This window comes from Pinus tabuliformis, chromosome 2_2, assembly GCF_031772625.1.
Source record: "Pinus tabuliformis cultivar Carrire ecotype Pingquan chromosome 2_2, CPIR1, whole genome shotgun sequence".
In the NCBI taxonomy this organism is placed as follows: Eukaryota; Viridiplantae; Streptophyta; class Pinopsida; order Pinales; family Pinaceae; genus Pinus; species Pinus tabuliformis.
This window is the reverse complement of record NC_142300.1, coordinates 1,001,297,153-1,001,320,348: the sequence shown is the minus strand read 5'-3', so window position 1 is coordinate 1,001,320,348 and position 23,196 is coordinate 1,001,297,153. Positions and strand designations below refer to the sequence as shown.

Below are 23,196 nucleotides of genomic sequence, written 5' to 3'. Positions count from 1 at the left end.
AGAAGTCAAACTTCACATGTTTTCTTTTGTCCTCCCTTCTGGAATCCCATCTTAATACTTTGTGTCCCAGATTGAAATCTTCCGCTTTGGTCCTTCTACCAAAGATTTTCTTGAGTTTTTCTTGTAGCATTTGTGATCTTTGGTACACCTCCTCCGTGATTTGCTGCAAATGGATGGTCTGGTTTATCGTTCTTTGTATATAATTTGGTTCCACTTGAGCTTCTTGGAGTAATTTCATGGCAGGAACCCCTAAAGATGAGGGAAAAATAGACTCCATGCCATATACTAGCTCGTAGGGACTAGTTCCAATAGATTTTTTGGTTGTAAGCCTGTCTGCCCACAAAGCATTAATCAAATTTTTGTTCCAAGTTTTCTTATTCTCTTCTAATAGTTTTTTGATAATATTAACTAGACTTTTATTGGAAGATTATGCAAGTCCATTCCCTTGAGGATAGTAGGTTGTGGAATGACCCAGTGTGATATGATACTTGTTATAGAAATTAATCATCTTCTTTGACTTAAAGGCTGTGACATTATCTGTGATAATTTTATATGGGCAACCAAATCTAGACAGAATATTGGCCTCTAGAAATCCTATGATGACAACATCTGTGGCTTGTCTAGAGGGAATGGCTTCTATCCATTTTGTAAAATAGTCAGTTGCAGTGAGTATCCATTTATGTTGACTAGAAGAAGGTTGATGAATTTCCCCAATGAAGTCAAGACCCCATTGTTGAAAAGGTTTCTCGGTGGAAATAGGCTTTAATGGTAAAGGTAACAATTTTATTTTCCCTTCAAATATTTGGCATTTATGGTAGGAAGTTACAAATTTCTTCACATCTGCAAACAAGGTTGGCCAATGAAATCCAGCTCTTAGAATTTTGTCAGCAGTTGACTTCCAATAGAGGTGTCCACCACAGTCCCCTACATGAAATTCTTGGAGAGCCTTGTCAGCTTCTTATTTTATTAAACAACTCAATAAAATGCCTTCATGATTTCTCCAAAATAAAGAATTATCTAAGATGCAAAATTTTGAAGACTTAATTTTCAAAAATCTATTCTTGGTTCTGGACAACCCTGGAGGAGCATGCAAGTTTTGTAACACATAAATAATATCAGCATACCAAGGTGAATGTGAAAAGGCCTGGCTGATCTATGGAGTCGACATCTCCTGCTCGTTGTCTAGCTCTGCAATGAGATTGATGTCTAGGGCTTGACAATCAGTTTCTGCCATGAGTTTAGCCAATCCCTGACCTTTAATTAGCTTTGTGGGTTTTATCTCTAAATCATATTCTAAGATAGTAGCTATCCACTTTCCTCTTTTTCCATCAACTCCATCCTAAGTTAGGATGTCTTTGACTACTGCATTAGGAACATAAGCTACTACATGAGAATACAAAATATAGACCCTGAAATCTTTAAGAGCCTTTACTAATGCAAAAGATTGTTTCTCCATTGTCTGGTATTTTAACGACACATCTCTAAGAGCTTTACTAAAAAATGCTATGAGTTTTTCACATCCTTGATCATCTTTTTGTAGTAAAACTGTAGCTATGGTGTGTTCTGATGCAAAATAAAAAATTACGAAGTCTCTATCAAATTGAGGGCTGGTGAGGACTGGTGTTCTTGTTAAGGCCATTTTAATTTCTTCATATGATTGTTTAGCCTCAACTGTCCAGTTAATGGTTGAATTCTTGTTTAACATGTTATTTAATGATCTAATGAGTTCAGCTAAGTTAGAGATAAACCTTCTTAAAAAATAATCTTTCCTAAAAATTCCTGTAACTCTTTAATGTTTCTAGGATAGGGAATTTGTAAAATAGCTTCAATCCTGGAGGGGTCAATTCGGATGCCTTCTTTAGAAAAGATGTGACCCAATAGTTTTTAATTCCTCTAATCTGAACAATGATGTCTTTGGATTCAAATAAATACCATATTTTCTACACTTTAAAAATACTTTCCTGAGATGCTCCAAGTGTCGTTGTTCTGATTTAGAAAAAACAGTGAGATCCTCAAGATATATAACAAGAAAATCATGAATTTCTTTTGCAAAGGCAATGTCCATTGCTCTTTGAAAAGTTTCTCTTGCATTTTTTAGTCCAAAGGGAATTTTAATGTACATGAAGGTACCCCATGGAAAACCCATCTAGAAGTGAGATTCTAGAGGAGCCAACTACCCTTTGCAATATATGGTCCATTTTGGGTAACGGATAGTTATCTTTCAGAGGGACCTTGTTCACATTTCTTAGGTCAAAAGATAATCTTATTTCACCGATTTTCTTTCTAGTAGGTACTACATTAGATACCCTTTCTGAGAATCTAATAGGGGCAATAATCCCTGCTTCATACATGCGTTGGATTTCTTTCTCAAGTGTTGGTAATAGCACAGGGTTAATCCTTCTGAGTTTTTGTTTGAATGGCTTTTGATTTTATTTCAGAGGTATAGTGTGCTGAATAATAGAGGTTTCATAAGATTTCAAATCTTCATAACTCCAGGCAAAGACATCCTGGAATTATCTCATAAGTTCAACATACTTTAGCTTCTGATCAGGAGGTAAAGATTTTGACAATTTTATCAATTTTGGATTGTCCTATGTTCTTAAGTTATACTCCTCGATGTTTGCTTTTAAAGGCTCCATTTTAGGTTTATTTGGAATGTCATTAGAGTCAAACAAATCTTCTAGAGGATTCAATCCTTTGGGTAAATGATTGTCCTTTAGGTTGATAACCTTTGTTTCTTCTTCAATTATTTCATCTAGGTCCATTTGTTTCAGGTCTTGAATTTCTCTTTGTGTGAATTTGGTAGGGTGAAGCATATTTATTGAATTCTCTTCCAAAATGTTAATTTCTACCTCATTTATTTGATTAAAACTAGTAACTCTATCAACATCTATTTTAAGGTTAGAAAATTCCTCCTTTAAAATTAAAAATCTGCTTATCACTATCAAAAACCTGCCTGTTATTAAGATTATCAAGGATGGATGGTATATGTCTAATCTCAGCTGTATACTGATGATTAGGTTGAAAAGGTAATTTGCAGGTGTTGGCAAACATAGCCAGGTTGTGGGCTTGCATGTTGTGTTTTCTAGGAATAGTTGCAAGCTGTGTCTCCAAAAAAGTGTTGAGGATTTCCATGATTGTTCCTCTATAGTATCCTAATCTAGGATCCTTGGTTGAGTAAGTTCCTTTAATCTGTTTAATTATTAATTCTGAATCTCCCATGATGGACACCCTCATAGCCCCTAATATTTTAACAAGTTTAAAGCCTAATAAGAGAGCCTCATACTCTACCATATTATTGGTGCATCTAAAATTTAATTTGTAGGCATGGCCTTCAACATGATCATTTTCTAAATTTTACACCCAAACTCCTGCTCCTGCTCCTAGTTTATTTATCGAGCCATCAAACTCTAAATGCCAAAGGATTTCATGTTTATAATTTGTGTCTGGGGTAGTGGGAACTTGTTTAACCATGGCATTTGGGTTTTCATTGTCATCTATTTTTTCTTCATTATTTGATATTTCCTGAATATGAACAATTGATTTTTCTTTTTCAATTTCTTTTGGTTCTGTTGCTAAAAAATCTAAAGTATTTGAATGACTAGCTTCTGCATTGTAAAGGATGAAAGAATCCATATCAGAGTGTAATGAGTAGATGGGGAAATTTCGGGGTTTTTCCTGACTACTTACTACATATTTCATCAATGTTTCTATGTATAATTTCTTGGGTTGCCCAAAAACAAATATAGTTGCATATGAAATATCCAGTTAAAGGTATCCCTGAAGCTTAGCACCCCAGGATCTTGACAAAAGCATGCCATATTTCGGTGGTATATCAGCTACCACTATGTCCATTAATATTTTTTTTACAGGATATTGAACCAATGAAACACACAAGTCCTTTATCAATCCTAAACATCTCACTTGGCTGCAGTCAAAAGAAAACAAATCTCTGTATGGTCTAGTGATGTCTAGGTTTAGCTTTTCCATGATGGATTTGGGCATAAGATTGTGAGATGCACAAGAGTCAAACATGGCATTGTGAAGAATATTATCATTTATGTTTAGGCTAACATAGAAGGGAGGAATTCCTCCTTCCAGTGGTTTCCCATTCACTTCTGGGCCAAAGATTAACTCGGGTTGATCATCAAAAAGATTAACTGTGTCTTCGGTTCTGGTAATTTTTAGTTATCTATTGATTTGAGTCCAGTATGCATCATGTATAGCTAATTTAGATAATGGAACAGAAATTTTCATCTTGCTAATTTCTGCTTCCAAATTAAAGGACTTTTCTATTTGGGCTCTTGGATTTTGAGCAATTGTGTTTTCTATGTCTTTATCCGTTTCCGGATTAGAGTCATGATTTGTTGACTCTCCTAAATCAACTTTTGGAGGTTCCACCATAGTTTCCTAGGAAGGATGGGCAATGGAAGGTTGTTCATTGTTTGGTTGCTTATCATAGATATCTTCAATTATGGGTTTAGAGGGTTTGGTGTTTGGTCTAGAAAAAATTTGCAAAGGTTTGTTTACTGTCTTACCTTTTTTGGGTTGATTTGGGACTGTTTTCTTGTTTGTTTCAGGGACATCAATTTACCTACCTCTTAGATTGTATTGCTTGTGCACCTCAAATATGGCTGAATCATATCCCTGCCTAAAGTCAAACGATTCTCGTGATTGGGTTTGGAACTGTTTAAGTATGTCGGCCTCTTGATCATCTTGGGATAAGAAAACTTCTTCTTCATCATTAAGCCCCATCAAATTAATTTTAGTATCTTCTTCTGGGTATTTAGAGTGAGAAGCTTTTGTATAGTTTTCCTGGAAAGGGGGTCTAATGTTTTGGTCAGGACCAGTCTTTCCAGTGTTCTGGTTTTGATTCTTTCTAAAATTGGGATTTCTCCCTGCATTAGCTTGCTAGCTATCCCAAGGATATTTTCTTTTAATTATCTCAACTCTCTTCCCTAGTCTATCCATTCCTTTAATTATGGCATCTAGCTTTTATTCGAAGGGTGAGCTTTCTTCTTTTAATGGTATCCTCCTTTCACTCCTGGCCTTGGATCTTTTGGATAGCAGGTTGGCTTCAACACTGACTGTTATGCTTTGCATATCTTCCAAAGTAGGGGGGTTTCATTCTCTCAGCTGGAAAGCCATATCAGAATCAAATCCATCTGGGAATTTGATTAAGGCTAAACTAAGTGAGGGACTAAGATCTAGTGGAATGGCACTATACACACTGTTAAATCTAGTGCAATAGTCTTGGATAGTTTCTTGAGGTCCCCTTCTAAGGTTTTCATATTTAGACAAGATCTGAAGGGGGTCCTTCCTCTTTTCCCATCTATTTAGGAATTGTTGATAAAGAATTCTCAAGGTATTTATACTCGGGGGGTTCAAAGCTCTAAACCAGGTCCCAACTTCCCCTAATAGACTCTGAATGAAAATCCTCATTTGAACATCCTCTATATCAATCTCGTAAGTTTTGAAATAGTCTGTCATATTTTTAGTATGTTGCTAAGCCGAATAGGATCCAGTGCCATCAAAAAAGATGATTTTAATTTGATAATCTGGAGGCAGGGAACCTAAGTTGGCAGGCAACAGAAGGGGAGCAAACCTGTGTGCCATGATTCTAGGTTGAGGTGGGGTAACAGTTGATGTTTGAGTTGTGAATGGAGAGCTAGGAGTAATGGTCAAATGTGGAGTGGTTTGAGGTTGAGAGAGATTAGGGAATGATGATGAGCTAGCAGAAAAAGAAGTAACTACAGAAGGATTAGAGGTTTCTTTAGTGGTAAGATCAGATTCAGGCGAGTTTTGCAAATATCTATCAATTAACAAATTAGCTCTTTGAACTTTGATTTCCCTGATGAACTCTGGGTCTTGGACTAGGTCTAATAATTCAGAACAGATGAAGTTCAAAATAAAGAGGTTTCAAAGTACTTGTCAAAGGGAAGTTATTCTAAGATCAGCCACTCAACAAGACAAGATTGAGATCTAAATATGGGTCGAGGGCTAAAAGAACTTTCTTGTCTTCTAAGAATTCTGGGGATCAAATTGGGGTTCTCGAACACTGGGGGTGGATTAGGGTCAGGATTAGCCCTAGTGTATCGAGTTCTTTGTGAAGCCAGATTTTAGGTTTTTGTTTTGTAATTTCTTATATCAAAATAGAAGCTAAGATGCATATAATCAAACTTTGTGTTTCTTAAAGATTTGTTCTGACTGAGGAACTGGTTCCCCAGTGGAGTTGCCACTATGTTATCACTCAGATTTTCCCTTAGAAGTTATCAAAATAAGGGACACTCTGAGGTAACCACAAACCAATATTTTAAGTACAGAATCTAGCCAATCTATACTCAAAGAGGGCTCTCTCTTTATGGTTTAGCTTTGTTTTATGGGATATTAGGCTAGTTATGAAAGCTTGTAGGGGATTTTGTTTGGGTGGTGGAATTCTGGTAGCAGATGGATAGAACAAGGCCTTCAAGCCATTGGGCTATGGAGTCAAATCGTGTGATGGCTCAACTAGATCAGATCAAATTACCAAAGGGAAAACTGATAGGGCAAGGTAGTAAAACAAAAGGCAAATGCCAAGTTCAGATGGATGGATGAAATAGTAATAAACAGGGAGAAAGGGCAATGAAGAATCCTTTAACTGGGTTTAATTTGCAAAATAGAGGGTACTCATTAACAAGGAGAAATTAAGTATTCTTTGTTAAATGGGTCACTGTGATAAACTATGGAAGCAAGGGAGCATTTAAGAATTCCCTAACTATGATAGTCTAGAAGAAAACATTAAGAAAGATAAACCTTTTAAAACATATTGCAGCAATGCAACTTCTGAAATATCATTATTTCGTTTACCATTCAGATTTCATGAAAACACGTGTGATTATTTAATAAACAGAAGAGAAACAATAAAACACAAGAGATATAGGATACTTATTTGATTGTTTGACACAAGTATCCTATAACTGCCTTAGCTTTATTCCTTGATCCAGCAAGCCATACAAATGTTGGTACAATAGCACATCAATTCCAGAAGAAAATGTCTATAGAAATGTTGTAGAATCCACCCCTAATACTTCGAGTAATGAAGTATTTATACAAAATTTACATCAAAATATCTCATAACTAAATGAGATTTATTCTAGGAAAATAAAATATCTATTTACACTAATATAAAGACAGATGGTCTTGAATATAGAAACAGAAAGTGAACTGATTGTTGATGTCCCTATTTTTCTTGAAGGAGCTAGAGGCATGCTCTACGAATCTACATCTTACTATTGCCTTAGTAACTCTGTGCAGGACATCTGATTTGATCTTTTCAACTGATACCCTTTTACCTGTAATTGATACTTTTTACCAGTTCACCAACATTCATCCTTTTTACCAAAATTTACTATGGTAAATACTTCTATTTATCTCACTGTTTACCATAGTAATTTATAGGATGTCAGTCATATCAATCCACCAATCATCCTTTGGTATTCTTGTTCTTATCATCTTCCTGTAAATTTCATCTGCTTTTCTATACTTCTCAAAATTGGGCTGTGCTGGGAATAAGTGCTTTACTTCATGTTCAATAAAAAAGAGATTTTCTAAACCATTGTAAAGCACTTTTCCTATTGGTAATGCCTTGGTTGAAGATGAACTAGCTTGACTATCAGCCTGCTGATGTAGTTTGTCAATGTAATCAATCTGAACCATTAGTTTATCATTGACGACTAAAGGACTGGGGAGTCCTTTCATTCTTAAGATGTTAAATTTCTTCATGAACTCATCTATATCTTCCTGCATGCTTTGACATCTACGTTCCAGGCCTTGCATCAAATTCCTTTTAGTCAAAACTTCCTTTATTTCGAGGATGGTAGCATCCTATCCTCAATGTCCAATTGTTCTAATTGTTGCTTGCTTTTACTGTTCAGAAAATTGATTAATCTGATAGCTTCCTCAGGTTTCCTGCCCAACTCTTCTTTGGCCTTCTTAATTTCTTCTAGAGCAAGCTTCACTAAATCAATTTGTTCAAAAATAATTTGAATTGATGACCAACTATCATTGATGGAATCAATGATATTGGTCCACAATATCTTCCTAATGTCTGTCAAAGGCTTTTAAAATGTCAAATCCTTCTCCAATGCTTTAATTTGTTGGGCCATGCCTTTGTTTTTCCTTACCTCTTCTACATATTTGATCCTTGATATATCATATTTTTTCTCCAAGGTAGTGAATTTCTCTTTCACTTTCTGTAGTTCTGTTACTTGGAGTTTCAATTCTTCCATTGACTTAATCAAGTCTTTTTTGCTTGGTGTTGATGTTCCTGCCTGTGATGTACCTATTGCTTCAATTGATGCAGTTGTTGCCAAAGGAATGTTTGGTGCTAAAAAAATTGCCAGTGTGGAAGGGACTCCTGCTGAAACTATTGGCACTGCAGTTTGAGGCTGTGTGGTCGACTCACTCTGCCTGGACCGGACTGCTTTTTCCAATTCCTGCTCTGTTTCCTTCAGCTACTCATTTTACTTAAGGACCAAGTCCATAAGTTCTTCTTCATTCTTCTTTTCTATAACATCAACAGTCTGAGGGTGGATGAGTGGTGGCAACTTCAATTGTTTTCTAAGTGCAACTATGTCTTCATTATTTTTCTTAATTAAGCTTTTTGTTGCCTTAACATCTTTTGGTCATGACCCAATCCAATTACTAACTCTTCTAATGATTTTATTCTGTTATCCTTTGCCTATGAGGAGGCTTTCTCCAGCTGCAATTGGGTTGTAGTGTTGCTCAATGAATTTTGCAATCTATGAGCCATCATTGCTTTGCTGGTTAGTGTTGAATAGACCATCTCACCCGTTTGCTTGTGTAGTTCAATCTGATCAATGGGGTGGATGTCTTTAGCCATGACTTAAAAATCAGTTTTAAGATAGTCAGCCAAGGACTTTGGCTGCAGCACTGTGAGCTTCAGGAAACTCATTTGCATTTTGCCCTCTTTGATGTCAAAAGCTGACATCAGTCTGGTCTAGTTTGTAGGGGCCATCTTTAAGTACTGAGCATAGGCTTGGGCCTTCAACTACTCATTCTTTGCCTTGATCTCTTTAAACTTACCCTTTATATCTATGATATTTTCAGAAGAAGATCTGAAAGATGAAACTTCTATGATGGGTTGTCTTTCTAGCTCTTGCCTCTGTGAACTTGAGGGTGTCCCACCTGTTGGGAAAGTCTGTAGGCTATCTGTCCCTTCCTTTCTCAAGCTCTCAGTAGTTTCTCCAATGAATTCCTCCTTTGAATAAGGATTCAACCTTTGCCTTTTAGTAAAGGGTTGATCTGTGGGTCTGCTAGAAGGGGTAGCTACTTCCCTTTCTCTTTTCAAGTTTCTTTCCTCGTTTAGAGGAGTCTCTAGCATTGGAGGATTTTCCATGTAGGTTTGAGCTAGTAATGGTTGTGGTGGAGTCAATTCCACAGATATTTCAGGCTGCTCTGATTTCTCTGTTTGTTCTGATGTAGATGGACTTGTTTCCTGAGTTTGCCTTAGTGAAGGCTCTGTTATGGGAGCACTGGATTCTTGGGTTGGTCGTTGGGAAGACTCTGCATGCACCTATACAAAGGAGTCTAGGTCAAGTCCCTTCTCCAAATCTTTCATCACATTTTCAACTTCCACCTCATCACTATCTAGTTCTTTTAATGTTCCTTCCCTCCATTCATCTAAATTGGCATATTGTTCTATCTCTGGATTTATGCGGTGGAAGTAAGGAGCAAGTTTATGCTTTTGTTTCCTATCAGAAATAAAACCATGAGGATCATATGCCCAAGCAAAGCTCTTCTTTAAACGCATCTTTGTCTCTATGATATGTTTTGCTTCTTTCCTTGCTTTTTTGTTGTTGCACACAAATGGGCCTAAGTGGTCTTTGATCCTCAGCTGGCCTTTCTTCTTTACTTTCATGAAATGGATTTCATCAGAGTTGATTATTTGCCTCTAGTACTCCAGGGAAAATAATCTCACGGGGACATACTTGGGAAATTTGTAGCGGGGTAGTTCACACCCATAGACTCTAATTTCAGTATGATTCTGGTATAAGTACCAGTCACCTATCCTATACTGCTTTGACAACTGAAGGATTCTCTTGATATCATCACTGATTTTAGGGGGGGAATTTCCTGTCAGCATGGTAGTTATAGGATGGAAAAACTGATCAATGAAATCTATATATGAATAGGGAGAAGAGGATGAATGGTGAAAAATAGAGGTTCAGAAGATGACTGACCTAGGGTTACCTTTTGTATCAAGCTTCTGTACAGAGAGGGGGAACTTGTCAGTTTGATAGTAAAGGAAGAGGTGATATATGACTGTGGAATACTTGAACACTCTCTCATTTTCTAGCCTCATGAATTGGTCATGGATTTTTTCAACTATGAATGCAGCATAGTCATATTTGACAGCAGGAGGCTGACCAGGGGTGAAGATACTCATCATGGCTAGGGTCAATTCATCAACAAACTCACTAGTATTGAAACCCATAATGGCAGCAATCATATTAACAATATTTTGGCCTATATCAGTGAAGAAACGTGTTAGACAGGGAGGGGGATCTTTGGGCAAATGTTTCTTATGCATGAAATTTTTGCAAATATGGCTAAGTTCGGAACCAGACATTTTGGTGGATCTTTCTAGTAATTCCCCAAGGGAAATGGGGGTGAGGTTCTAGCCAGGCTGAAGCTGTAACATTTCATTAATTGAATCAGCAGTGATTGTAAACAGGACTGACTGGTCAGGGGACATTATGGCTCTGAGGTTAGGGTTATAATTGGCTTGACATTGGTGGATAATGTCCGGGAAAATGTGCACAGAAGGGAGGAAGTACTTTGGGAGATTTGATTCCCAGAGTCCTATGATATCAGTATTGTTCAGGTAATCATCCCGACTTCGATAATATACTTTCAGGGGGTTTTCAACAGGTTCAAGGTCTTTTATTTGGAAGTCTTTATCTGCTAAGGGAAGATAGTCCAAATCTCTGTGAGGAGTTGTGATTGGAGGTACATTGAGGGCCACGGGGGTTTCCATCCTGGTTCTTGTGTTTTCAGGATCCCTGGTTCTTGTGTTTTCAAGGACAAAACAGGGATTTGCAATGAATTTGTTTAAAACAGGGGTGCCTGGGATGTTTTGAACTAAGCTTAGCCACTAGACTATACTGAAATTTAGAGTTTTAAAGCAATTTTCAGAGGGATTTTAGTAAATAACAGGGTTTCTAAGAGAAAATATGGTAAATACCTATTTCTGGGCAATTGGCAATGATCTTCACTTTTGCAAGATGCACACTGAGGACTGGAGTGGCTTTGAAGGGCAGCCTGCAAGGTGGTTGACAGTTTGGGGACAAACTTGGTTGATTCAGACGTGCTACGTGCATGCATGGAACTATTCTGTTAAAAAGGACAAAGATTTCATTTGTTTTTTTATGCAAAGTCAATTTTTTGTGGGTTCAACGACGAGGACAGGTGGCGCAAAGTCAACGATGTGGCGTTTTGTCGTTTGTGGGAGGCGGTAAGCGGGTTTCACCACACCGCTTATGGGAGGCTAGCGGTATTGAGGGAGGGCCGCGCAATTCAACTAGTCAGTTGACATGTAGCATCGACGATTTTAGGAAAAAAACTCATTTCGCACGTATAATGTCCGACCAAAAGGCCTGCGCCATGGCCATCGGATCTGAGAGATCTAATCGGACGGTCATCGGGGCGCATGATGTGATGGGGTTTAACGGAGGGGGCCGACGTTTAATTAAGGACTTTAATTACATCGGGGTCAATGTGATTGCTCGAAAGTTGTTAATTAATCGCGAGGATTAATTAATCCTTTATTTAGTTTGGCGGGGTTCGGGGCTCTTAATTAGTCACGGGTTGACTAATTAATCCTGTTTATCGGCGTTATTAAGGTTATTTCGCAAACCATGGGGCGAGATATGTAATTTTTGGGTTTTTTTAATAATAATATGGGGAAAGGGTAAATCTTTTCGGGATTTACATAATAATACTAATTAGTGGTTAATGTGACTTTGGAATATGCAGTGCGCTAAGTTAAATGTTTCAGAAAACATTTCATCATATAACAATTATAACTTAGGCTAAATGAATATGAGGGTTTTGGGGATAAAATGTTTCAATTTCCCTAAGTAAAATAGGATTTTACTTAGAAAAAACTTTATAAGGGGAATGAGTGACTTTATGAAGGGGTAATTGTTGATGGAAGGGATTTAAGTGTTTTAGGTATTTCAAAATTATTGGGCCGAGGGTCCGGTCCCTCCAAAAGTCAGAGAAATTCTCTGAGCCCCTCTAACTTGTCATAGCTACCTTTGGCACTTAGGGGGAATTAGTGAATTTTTTAGGGAAAAATGGAGTAGGAAAGTTAATTAATTTGACTTTGTTTCCTTGATGTGTTGTCCCCAATGTGAATTGTGCTTTTTCCAAATGATGAAAGCAAAAGATTTAAGCTTTAAACTTAACTATTCACCACACAGTTATTCTGCAACCATCATCTACTTACCCTACCTACTTTATCCTAGCATTTTCACTTCTTTATTAGGGTGCACTTAGACTGGAAAACCCTTCTCAAACTTTCTTTTCTTTTACATAGGGATATCTATCTAAATCTACACTTATTACATCTAGGGCTTAGATTAAACTGTTGAGACCCTTTATTTTCTCTACCTAATCTAATGATCTGCCAAGATTAAACGGTTTGGTCAGATTTTATTCTCTACCTATCAACATGAAATTGAAATAAGGAATAACCAAGATTAAACTATTTGGTTACCATGGATTGTGGCCTAATTAACAAATTGCACACAATCTTTTATTCAATAAGTAAAATAGTGGTGGCATTTGGACTTGCACACTTTCATGGTCTTTTCTTTTTGTTGGGGTTCATTTTCTTTCATTTTTTGACCTTTTCTTTATTCTTTTGCCCTTTGATTTTTCTTTTAGGGCATACCCTCTTTACATTTTTTAATTTCTTGATTTTTTCACAAATATGGACAACACTTGCAACAACCAAAGGTATGAACATATTTCAGAGCTAACCCAAGTCAATTATGATATATGAAACCTATTAGTATATGAACCTAACACCCACAATCATAGGCAAGACCCAACATCCCCTTTTCTCCCTTCCCCCTTCCCTTTTTATACCCTCCCTCTCTTCTCCATCCCAACCACTCCTCATTAATTTCATGAACTTCTCATCCATCCTTACCGTTGACTTCTCTTCTCCCAAGTAAAGCTAGGGGTACATTTGGAAATGTGACATGAATATAAAATTGGGAAATTAATGGGGAAGGACCATGTCTTCTCCCAAGTAAATGTGAAGGCACATTGGGGAATGTGAGATGTATATATATATTGATAATGAGTTGGAGAGGACCATGTCTTCTCCCAAGTAAGTGTGAGGCTACATTGAGGAATTTGAGATGAATATATATATTGATAACGAGGTGGAGAGGACCATGTCTTCTCCCAAGTAAGTGTGAGGGTACATTGGGGAATGTGAGATGTAATTAAATGGAGAGGACCATGTCTTCTCCCTAGTAAATGTGAGGGTACATTGGGGAATGTGAGATGAATGTATATATTATTTGAAATAGTGGAAGGATACCATACCCTTCCTAAGATTCAATTTGAGAAGGTAAGTTGGGAATTTGAATCATAGAAATCATGAATTTTATATTAGACCAATATTTCTCAATATTTTCAGATAATGTAAACATTAACAAAATTTGCAGGATAAGATTTAAGTGGGGCATTACAGTATTAGGCACTTGTAGATGATAATATTTCATAATATTATCACAAGCCTTTCATAGAGGGCTTGTAGATGGAGATTTAACAACATTGGCAATAAATCTACATATTTTTTTATCTCTCTCATAAAATTCCTAGGTAACTAGGAGGATATGTATGTAATGTAGTTTTTATTTTCGATGTATCTTTTTTTTATTGATATATTTTTTGGACATGATAAGGGCTTTTTCTTGGCCTTTTTTTTTTTTTTGGTTGTTTAGCCAACTTTTGAATGCATATGAAAAATGTAATTTTCTTTTCCATGATTAAAATTACAATATTTTCCTTGAAAAAAAAAATTGAGATTTATCTCAAAGTAGTTATGCATTTTATGTCTTTTTAATTAAATTAATTAACTAAAAAAATGTTATTAAGTGTCATATGAAATTACTTATGGTTTTGATTTTTTTTGGCATGTGGTATTGATAAGTGCCTATGAAATTTAAACTATGCAGTCTACCCCATGAAAGTGCCTAAAGAGATTTTGGGTCAAATCCATTTATGCATTCAAAAATAAATTTAAACAATGAAAAATTACACATGGTGTGTGTAGAGAGAGGGAGCCAATATAGATCCATCATAACTATGGATATATCAAACATCAAGATGAATTAAATCTCTTTACGTGTAAACTTGTTTTCATGTTTTTCACTCTAAAAGAGGTTTGCACATCAATAAATTCAATCTCTCTAGTGCGTTTTCTAGATCCATGGTTAAGATGGATCTATAGTGGTATTAGATAAACAAAAAATATGTGGAATAACATGTTGAGAAAAATGTAAAAAATGATTCTTTTGAGGTAGATTTGAAAGTGTTAATTAGTAGTAATATGACTCATTAATTCAGATCTAGAGGAGACTAGAGTATGTACACCTTAGTAAATTTCAGTAGTCAAATTACTACTCAAAGATAGGTCTATTATCTCATAAACTAGGTCTCAGCACCCATTTATTGTGTGACTTGGCCATGACCATAAAATTAGAGAAAAAGAAATTGAAAAGAAAAATTAAATACATTATATTTTTGTCATATTAAAAATAATTATATTATATTTTTTTATTGATAATTAAATCAAATATATTAATTGCATTGTAAGGCGTTTCCTTTTGAAATCAACTCCCCTCTGAAGGTACATGTACATTCATGGGCCCTTGATTTAAGTGTTAGATGACTAAAATAGTTTCAACCATCTGATTGATTCTACGATTTTAAATTAGTTATTAAATTAGTTACAATTATAGGTCTCGCGACCTCACTACGCAACAGGTCGATTGCCCTTGCTCACACTACTTCTTGCTCAACACTACGCCATAGGTTGACCGCCCTTTCTCACACTAATTCTTTCTTGACACTACTTCCAGGTGCTGCCTCCCCCTAGCTGGTCACCCAAACCCTCATTCTCGTCCTCTGCCACCACGAAATGTTGCTCTGAAACTTCTCCGGGGTTTTGTGGTTTCTCTTTGCATTTTTTCCTCATACCACTCCAGTTTACTTCTTGGATTAAAACTTTGGATAGAAATACAATGCCGCTGATAGAACTCACAACAATCGGTGAGTTCCATTTTTCCTCTATTCTTCATGCACAGTTCGATATAGTTGCTATTTCTGACGTAACATCATGGGTTTTATTGACACGCAGGGAGAAAGTTGGGTGTTCCCTTGGCGGCAAGCTCCTATGCCTTCACCTAACTCATCTTTTTCCCACGGTGATTTGTACAGGTAAAATGCGGCTTAAGCATTGTTGTAATTCCTTCGTTATACGTTCAAGATCTGTGGTTTTATTGTTTGATACTAATTTACTGCTCCTCCATGTAGGTGGAACTATCTTATCAGTACCCATCTGTTGGAACAAGCACGAATTGGTCACAACTACCCCAACACTGCACTTATCTCCATGCATACTCCCAGGTGTGGTCATTCTTGAGACTGTTCCACAAGGGTTTTCAAATCAAGGTTTTTGTTTGTATTTTTGTAAACCCCTGAAGGGTTATATGACTTCTTAGAAACATCCAGTGTACGTAGAAAGACACTCCATTTTTATGGAAAGATGATAAGCTTGATTTCCAGTATTCTGGGTTACTAAACATCTATGTACTTTCATTCTACAGAAATTCTAATCTTGTTTCTTAAATCTCGAACTATGTCGAGGAAACTTATTTCAATGTTTCATCGAATGTTTTCATCTTTTATATGAAATTGTGTTAGCACTGGCCGTGAACTCTTTCAAATCGTTAAATCTTAATTTTGCTATTATGGTTCTCACGTTAATTAGATAGTTTTAACTCAGTAATGCGAATCTTCTTAGAATAATTCTGTGTATTTTTGTGTGCTTAAATTACAGTTCCTTTCTTTGTCTATGCTCTTATATTTTTGTTCTTACAATGGCACTTAAGACCTTGATTTTCGACTATACGCCTCTGACAATAGGGAATATTCTCCGGATGTTGTTTAGACAACAGGTTTTAGACTTTCGAAGGGAGGATCCCTCATAGACCTGCTGAGGATGTTGCGTTCGCAGTGGTCCAATTTTTTCAGAGAGGAGGAACATTCTAGAGCTATTACATGGTGGATTTTTATCTTCTTTCATCGTCTACTTGAGCTGATACACATTTATAGTTGTGTTATTAATTTCTTTGTATGTTGCAGTACCATGGAGGCATAGACTTTGGGCGGACAAGCGACGGTCCATTCATTACCCAATTATGACTACGATGCCCCTATTAACGAATATTGTATGGTAAAGTTTCCCTTGCCAAATTTTATTCGGTACTGAAAGACTGTGGGGAGGTTTTTCTAAAGGATGCACCTAGGTTGTATAGCACTGAAAATGAGTCTGGTTCAATTATCCTTCTACAATCATAAATCATAAAGTTAGGAACCGTTGTAAGTTTGTCTTTGGATTTTTTCTGTTTATTTGAAACAATATGTATTCCATGTTTACGTTTATGGGATTTTGGTAAAATTGTAAGCAGTGAGGCGACTGAATTTGTATACATTCTAAAACTCCATTCACAAATTTCATGAGAATATACCTAACTAGCTTTCTCTATAAATATGTCTTGCTTACCTAAAAAAAATTAATAAAAAGTCAGTCTCTATCTCTGTGTAATCGCAGTCCTCTGTGATCCTTACAGGGAATATAAGGCAGTTGAAGTGGGGGCATCTGAAAGAGTTGCACAAAGCGATAAAACTATGTGAACCTACTCTAATCTATGGAGACATGAATATCATTTCACTGGGAAAGGGCTTTAAGGTTTGTCATTCAATTGAATAATTTATACTATTCCATGGTATATAATCGTTTAACCCTTGCAAGGGAGTGTCATTCTAAAAGTTGTTGAGCTGGAAACTAATGACACTTTTAGGCATCAAACTTACCCTGAATATGTAGACAACAATATATTCTACCAAGAATTCTGGTGTCTGTGATGCCTTCCTTAGCAACGTCGACAGTAAGTAGGATGCAATCGTGCGATTCAATGGGATATCTTATAATATACCTGTTTGGTCTGTCAGTCTCTTTCCTGACTACAAAAATGTGGTCTATAACACTACAAGGGTTAGTGATATTTTCTACTGATTTTCATCAGATTAGATGAGGTGATGATGAAAGTTGTGGGATTATATAGAACCTCTAATCAGATGTGTATGTTACATATTAGTATACAGACTTCCTTAATGGGAATGGAGCAGGTCAGCAAGGACTCCCTTCATCTTGTTGGAACATCAAGTGGAAATAGAGGAAAAATATCTGTAAACTGGTCATGGCACAAAAAATATGTTGGAATATATGGAGAAAACAAATTCTCTGCCCACGACTTGTTAGAGAAACTTAGCACAACTTTAGATTAAAGTGATTATTTATGGTATACAATAAGGTATTCTGAACTTTTCTTTTGAGACAAGGGGAGATTATGACACCTTACCCCAAATATTTTTCCAATTAGGAAGTTGGTTTTTATGGAAGTTCACGAACTGTTGTTATATGATCCTTTCTCAGAAAAAATTCCCAGTAATATCAATTTCATGTCTTCTTTCTTTCTCTAGTTTGTGCTTGTTATCCATATATATCTTTATAAAGAAATTCCATTCCATGTTAATAAGTACTCAAATTTAAGTACTCTGAAGATATGTTAGGACTATTACTTCACAAATTTGTTAGGGTTTTGATTATGTATTTAATCAATACAATATTTATATCCATGAAGATGAACCATTTTTAAAGAGTGGAAGCCAAACAATATTTCATGTGGATAGTCGAGGACACACACTTCATGTGTTTGTCAATGGAAATTTCGTAGGTGAGTAAAATGTTTAACTTTTCTATGTAATTTCTAGAGCAATTCCCTACTGTTGGTTGATTTGGCACATCAAGAATTTCTTAAATTTCTGTTATATGTGAAACTGAATAATTTGATATAGGATTGGATTTATTGAGGGGTTGTTTAAATTCAGAAAAATATTATGAACACGATGACGATATTTTATAGGATCTCAGACTAGATATCATTTGAAATGGGGGTTTATGTTTGGGAAGCCGATTGCACTGCAGACTAGAGAGAATCATATTTCCCTACTAAGCATGACAGTTGGATTGCAGGTTCAATTCCATACCTAAATGGTTAGAGAAAATAAATATTGAAAGCAGAGTTTATTGCTTTTAAATGTGCAGGGAATTAAAAATTTATCTATTAATCAGGCTATCTCAATCAACTGTTTTCATTATGAACTAATGGGAATTGATTTTTTTTTGGTGAATAGAACATCAAATCTTTCTTTGATACATGGCCGACAAGAATAAATGGTCCTGTGAAATTGCTTGGACTTAGAAATGGTCGAACGGATTTGAACTCCCAAACATGGTATTACCAAGTATTTACTACTAAACTAGGTCAAGCTATCCATTTGTTTTCTACCCATTTCTAACCTGATTTTCACGAGTAATAATGCCAAAAAGTTAGTATAGCTAGGAATGATTGCTCCTGGTCAATATTCTAATCAAGTTTTTCCATGTGTATATACTCGATCAAAATTCCCCTTCTAACATTGAAGACTATCAATTTTCCTTTTAATCACAGATAGGTCTGAAGGATGAATACTTACAGCTATATTCAGACAATGGAGCAAAGAAATTCTAATGGATTTCAAGAGTAAACCCTCCTAAAGAAACTGCTCTCATCTAGTACAAGATAATTAGTGTCTCTGATTCATCTGCAGATATGAAACTCTTCTTCTATTTGGACTTTGTAGAATAGATAAGGGATATCAAACACCTTTAGTCGCACACAAAGGCTTTACATCAGTTAAAGTTTGGACTTGATGATGAGGTCATTCCAACCACTATGCCCATACTAGCATAGATTGATCTGTCCTAGTTATAGTGACAGGCAGAGCTTTGCTGATCTTTTTCTTGATGGGACCATGTAGACCCAGTTTAACGCCCCCGAAAGCACTAATTTAGTGGCTTTGGACCTAATTACCATGATCAAAGGGAAAGCATGGGTAAATGGAAATCATATTGGGTGCAATTTTGTTTCATTGAAGGCTCCCATTGATGCATGCTCTAATGTATGTGATTACAGAGGAACTTATTACTCATCTAAATGTGGCACGAACTGTGGAGAAACCACTCAAAAATGGTAACCATTAATTAGCAAAATCATTAGAAATATTCATTCCTAGATAAAGCTTCTTCGTAGATTTCGTAGTACTATACCTCCTAGAGTATGAGGTAAAACTACTTTTGGCGTGTACAACTTTGTAAAATTAACAGGGTAGGTCAACTGTTACCTAAGGGGGAACCTTGGGCCTGACAGTCATAAACCAGGGGATGTCTGTCAGTGGAGTAGCCTTAGTAGGCATTGGCCAGGCTTTTGTTGTAACTATGTTGCATGAAAGAGGGTTTAATTAAGGGAAAATTCTCCTTACACTGCCTTATCTGTGCTAGCCTAAGAAAGCTGCTCATTCTCCTTTGATAGTTTCAACGAATTTTTATCTGCTCCAAAAAAAATTAAAAAATAAATAAAAATAAATAAATCATACTGATACTAAAAAGAATAACTATCTCAATCAGGTACCATGTTCCTTGCTCATGGCTGCACCCAACAAAGAATGTATTAGTTCTGCTCGAGGAAGTAGGTGGTGATCCTTCTGGAATTTCATTTGGGACAAGATACATTGACATTGTCTGCACCCATGAGTCTCAAGCTCATCCTACTGTCAGCTCATTGACATTGCCAGAGCTTTGTCTCCAATGTTCTTTAGGGTAATGCATATCATCCATAAGCTTTGCAAGCTTCGAAAATCTAAGTGGGTCCTGCACAAATTTCATCAAGGGCTCTTGCCATGTAGTGAATTCAACTTCCATTATAGAAAAGGTATGCAATTCTTTAATACACTATTCTGATTAAGGGAGATAACTGAAGGTCTGCTAACATAATTATTTTTTGTGCAGGCATGCCTTGGGAAGGAGACATGTTCCATCTCTGTTTCTGAAGATTTGTTTGGAATCTCCTGTGACAACAATCTCAAGTCTTTGGCAGTTGAGGGAGTTTGCAAATATTGATCAACACATCTACTACGCATATTGCCAAATAAATATGTAAAAATATAGCACTCGCTTTAGATAATTTTATATATGGAAGCCTGCAAAAATGATCAATGACACAATTGAAGAAATAAAAGTGTATACACAAAGCTTAACATCTCCACAGATTCCCAAGTTCAAAACCAACAAAAAAGAAACATATTGGAGGGAAAAACTTCCTGACGTTTCAGATTGCACTATACCTCAAATCCTTCCTTCTTTAGAACGATTATGACACCATTGAAGGTGGTTAGGTGCATCATGACCTTTTTATTTAATCAAATTAGCTTTGAAAGTCAAATGTTATTGATTATGACAATACCTTCCATTCATGAAATTCGGTTTATATTCCTGTTAACAACAATGTAACCAGGTATATAGCCTATTCTTGGGTTTCTATTTCATCCTCATCAAATGTCAAAGCTTCTTGAAATGAATATAGACTTCCCAAAAATGGGATTAATGCGCAAATGGTCATCTATCAGATCCGAGTCACTTTTGGCTTGTTATGGGTGCTATTATGTGGATCCCTTTCATTATCTAAATGACTTTTCCTGTTAGATTATATTCTATTTTCGAGAAATTCCAATTTCTTTCTATATCATTTGTTGCCTGCTAATTTCATCCAGTTGAACTGCATAGTGCACCCTTTAAATGTGTCCCACATTATTATTTCCTTCCAACAAGTCAAACAAATCCACCCTTCTTCAGTTTGATCTCAAAAGTAAACTTGTCACTGGATTTCTTTACATTTTACATTTTTGACTTAGCAGAAAGTCTAAATGTTCTTTATATATATTTATATATAAGTGGTACTATATTTAGTAAAAATGAATTCAACATTCTGCCCAAAAAAAAAAATAGTTTGGGTCGATCTCAAAAGGAAACTTGTCACTGGATTTCTTTACATTTTACATTTTTGACTTAGCAAAAAGTATAAAGGTTTTTTATATATATTTATATATAAGTCATACTATGTTTAGTAAAAATGAATTCAACATTCAAAAAAAACAAACAAACAAACAAACAAACAAACAAAAACAAAACAAAACAAAAAACAAAACAAACAAAAAACAAACAAAAAACAAAAAAACAAAACAAAACAAAAAAAAAACAAAACAAAAACCAAAAACAAAAACAAAAAACAAAAAAACAAAAACAAACAAACAAACAAACAAACAAACAAACAAAAACAAAAAAACAAACAAAAACAAGCAAACAAACAAACAAACAAACAAAAAAAAAAAAAACAAAAACAAAAAAAACAAAACAAAACATTAGTTTTACATTAGTTTTAGTATAGCTTCATCATTGAGGAGGGAAGTCTGATATTCATGTCTTCTCCTATATCTTCAATGGAAACACAAACATTAGCTTTACATTAGTTTTATTATAGCTTCATCATTGAGGAGGAAAGTCTGATATTCATGTCTTCTCCTATATCTTCAATGGAAACTTCTAGACAAATAATGCTCTACTTCTTTGGAAAATGGCATTGCCGATTCACATCGTTCTTATCTACTTCATCCTTTGGATGCAACTACTCAGATATTTGCAGTCTCTTTGGACTAAAATTCATTGACCCACAAGTTACTACTTGTTTGGAGGAGCTCGGGTATTTAGCATAAGTGAAGATCAAGAAGGAAGAAGATGTAAGATATTGCAAATTTCTATTAGACATTGTGTAAAGAAGCCCTCCTACTTACACAAGAATATACCCAAAGTTAGAATCATAATAAAACGTTGAGGAGAGAGCATGTATACCCTTCAAAAGCAATACATATCAACGCTTTCAACAGCTCCTTCATGCATTATTACTAAAGGTCACAAGCTCCAAAGGTCTACCAACGTTGGGTATGAAGCAGTTGGAGGGGAAAGTGCCTATGATAGTGACCGATCCTCAACAAGATTCCACAAACCACCATGGAATAAATTGTTTTTCAATTCTGCTTATATGGGAAAAAAGAAAACTGCTAAGCCATTACCCTACTAGACAAGTCTGCTGCCACACAGTGTGAGTAAACTAAAAACAACAGTTTAGACAATAGAGCGAAGAATGCAACCAATCACTGGGAAAGGTGTAATGAGAGATATTCCTAAAGGATGTTGAAACTATAATTTGAATATATCTCAAGCATCACCTATGCATAACTCCATGGCTATGAAAATGAGCTACTACTTTGCACAGTTGATACATGAAGCTCTATTAGCAAAGTCCAATATATTCATCATGTCAAAAAAATTGCCAACATCAACTGGATGAGGAAACACAAAAAAAGTTAACCATCTAAATATAGTTACTCTAAAAAATTGCAAACAAAAAAGGGCCCCAGTTCAAAACTTAGCCAAACGGAATGGCTCATTCTTCCATCTTGACACCGAAACTAGAATGATAAACTAGAATGGTTCCTTTATCATGTACCTACCTGTACATAGAAGTTGAAACTAGAATTCAAATAAGCAAGGGAGCCTATTAAAGGTGCATTGATATATGTAGAAGGTTCTGATTGCTCGTAACCATTTCGGTCATCAGGAAATCGATCAATGCTCATAATCTACATAATGTAATAAAGACAAACACAAAAATTTGTATTTTATTATTATATCTTATATCCTATAGAAACATGTAAATATCCTAATATCAACATTATGATCATTTGACAACCTAAATAGCTCAGATGCTCTATTAGCAAAGTCCAATATGTTCATCATGTCAAAAAAGTTGCTAGCATCAACCATATGAGGAAACAAAAAAAACGTTAACCATCTTTGCATCTTATTTAGATTTTCCCATTCCCGTGTTGTGA

The 23,196-nt window shown here is 35.7% G+C and overlaps 1 pseudogene; it reads left to right on the top strand.

Annotated features, from left to right (window-relative positions):
* The first annotated feature begins 15,326 nt into the window (after nucleotides 1-15,326).
* LOC149196750 (beta-galactosidase 6-like) lies at nucleotides 15,327-20,368 on the top strand (annotated as a pseudogene).
* Nucleotides 20,369-23,196: the final 2,828 nt, after the last annotated feature.